This window comes from Octodon degus, unplaced genomic scaffold (genome assembly GCF_000260255.1).
Source record: "Octodon degus isolate 3935 unplaced genomic scaffold, OctDeg1.0 scaffold00349, whole genome shotgun sequence".
NCBI classification, from domain to species: domain Eukaryota; kingdom Metazoa; phylum Chordata; class Mammalia; order Rodentia; family Octodontidae; genus Octodon; species Octodon degus.
The window spans coordinates 204,412-207,349 of NW_004524925.1; the positions used below are offsets into that span (position 1 = coordinate 204,412).

At 40.6% G+C, this 2,938-nt stretch overlaps 1 protein-coding gene across 1 annotated transcript in view; it reads right to left on the reverse strand.

The window, feature by feature from the left end:
• Spag17 (sperm associated antigen 17) overlaps window positions 1–2,938 on the reverse strand; it is a 293,285-nt gene that overhangs the window by 21,187 nt on the left and 269,160 nt on the right. The window lies entirely within an intron of this gene.

A 2,938-nucleotide genomic window follows, 5' to 3' on the forward strand; every position in this document is an offset into this window, starting at 1 on the left:
GGCAGGGCAGACATTAAGTCTTGTGGCTCTGCATCTAGCATCTCCAGAGCACCTGGTGGTTGAATGTAAGATCCACAGGGTCCTGGCCATCCCATCCCTATGTCCTGGCTGGTTGAAGCCCACAGAGACTCTCTTGGGGTGGCTGCACTCATGGCCTGCAGCTTTCTTTAGCACATGTTCCACATTACTGGCATCTCCAACTTCCTGGGACTTCCCTATACCTTTGGCTTCATTTTCAGAGTGCCATAGACTGCACCCTCAAGGACTCCTTGGCTGAACTCCTAAGCCTTCCTTTGATCTCTATGTGGAAAGCTTTATGACTCTGCATCTCTTACATTCTCCATGCTAGTAAATCCACCATCACTGGACAATGCCAAGGTCAGCTGCCAGGCACCCTTGATCCATGGTTGTAGCAGCTTCTGAGGGGCTGAATGACTGAAAGAAGAGAAGTGAATCCTAAGAAATTGTCTCAGTTACTCTCCTTTCCTTGCTGGAACAAAATATCCAACATCCAAAATGAAGGAAGAAAGGTTGATTTAGCTCACAGTTAGTGGAGGTTTCAGTCCATACTTAGCTGGCTCCAAGGCAGAGAGGCACATGACACAGAGTAGCCGTTCATGGCAAAGAGCAAAGGGAGGGGCAGCAGCTGCAGCTGCTAGCTAACTTCTTTCCCCTTCTTACATTGTAATGCAGATTACCTGCCCCAGGGCAGGTGCAGCACCCACACCCACAATGATCAGTCACAAACTCCAGAAGCCACCCCATGATTGCATGAGGCTTTGAGGGGACGATGAGGCACAAACCATAGTAGAAACCAATTGCCTAGGAGGCCCTTTGCCAGTAGGCATCCCAGAGACTTTGTTTTCAAATGAAAGTTTTCTATTTCTGCTCAACAGGTGGGGTCTTGCTGATTCCTCAGGTGGCATCACATGCACCTGTATAAAGAACTTGCTTTCTCTTTGGCAGTGTTAATCTTTTTAGCAGTCCTACCTCTATCAGCCCCAAATTTATACATCATTCCTCTGAGCCCAAATTTAAGTTTTTCGAACTTTTCTGCTCTATCTTTTGCCCTCCCCCCTTCTTAAGGTTCTTAAGGTAAATCTGGGTGAATAAAGGCAGCATTACCTGTACCACAGCCTGAACGTTGGGCTGTCTTGAAATTTCCTCCACCAGGTTAATTAGTCTGAAAGTCCTAAACTCAGTTTCCTCAAAGTTTAAGGACACAGGAGAAATGTAGATAAGTTTTCTCCCAGAGTGTACTATACATGATACCTAGTCCAGCTGAAGTCTTCTGAGCCTGGTTTTTCCTATCAGCATTCTGACCTTCTGAGCTCTAATAAGAATTATCTATCAAGCCCTGTTTATAGCTTCCTGGGGTTTTCCTAGCCCACAAAGCTTTCCAAACTCCCACCACAAACCAGTTTCAATAGTATCCAAACAACGTGACCAGGTATAGTCACAGCAATGACTCCATTTTTCTGGTACCAGTTTTCCATTGCTGGGACACAATATCTAACACCCACAACCTAAAGAAAGAAAGATTTAGTTTGGCTCATGATCTGAGGGGATTCAACCCATGATCAGCTAGCTCAAGGCAGAAACATCTAGCAGGAAGGTACAGCAAAGCAAAGATACTGAGTTCATGGCTTCTGGGAAGAAAGGCAAGGGAATGTATGGTGCCAGAAAAGAATGGGTTCAAGACCACATACAGTACCCAAGGCCATGGTTCTGCGATTCAACTAAGCACACCCAGGAGCATGCTTTATTAATTTTCTAGGCATTTCTTAGTGCAATGAAGTAGATCTATCAGGATTAAAGTCCAATATACAGACCAGTAGAATAGAATAGAGACCAGAAATAAACTTAAATATATACTATCAATTGGTTTTTAATAAAGGCACCAAGAGGACACAATAGGAGAAAGCACAGCATCTTCAACAAGTTGTGCTTAGAAAGCTAGATATCCAGATGCAAAAGAATGAAAATGGACCCTTAACTGACAACATACACAAAGCCAACTCTAAATGTTTAGAACACTCAAACATAAGACTTGATACTACAAAACTCCTGAAGAGAATATAAGGCAAAAGCCCCAGACACTGACCTATGTAATAATGTTTCTTTTTTTTATTTTACATAAAAAACTCAAGCTACAAAGTGAAAATAAATATATAGGAGTACATCAAAATAAAGATTCCCTACAGCATATGAAAGGAAATGCAAAATGAAAAAGTCAAACGGTAAAATAGTCAGCAAGAGAGTAGAGAAAGGGAAATCTTGTACTATTACTAAGAATACTCTTATGAAGAGCAGTATGGTTATTTCTAAAGAAATTAAAAACAAGACTATTATACAACACAGTGATCCCTTTCTTGGGCATATCCACAAATGCACAAAATTGTCACCTTAGAGTATGGGAATGAACATATACACAGCCACTGAAGCATCATCCACAGTAACCAAGAGAACAATACAATCTAAATGCTGAAAGGGGTAAATGGAGAAAAAAAAGTATAACATTGATGTATATTGCATATGTATATATTTATCTTTTGATTTTTTGACAATCATTTCCTCAATAGGCATGAGATGATATTTTGTGGTGGTTTTTGACTTACATTTTCTTGGTAATTAATGATGTTGAGCACCTTTTCATATACCTGTTGGCCATTTTTATGTCTTCTTTGTCCATTCATACCTTTAAAAAGCATGAGATCTTGCCATTTGTTACATATACAAAATCCAGGAGGACATTATGCCAAATAAAATAAATTAGACATAAAAAATATATTCTCACCTATGTGCGGAAGTTAAAAGAAATATTCAGGAATACAAGATAAGGAACAAACTATAACCAGCTGAATTTAGGAAGATGGGGGGATGTAGGATCAAGAATACAAAATGGGGCCAGGGAGATGGCTCAGTAGAATAAGCGCTT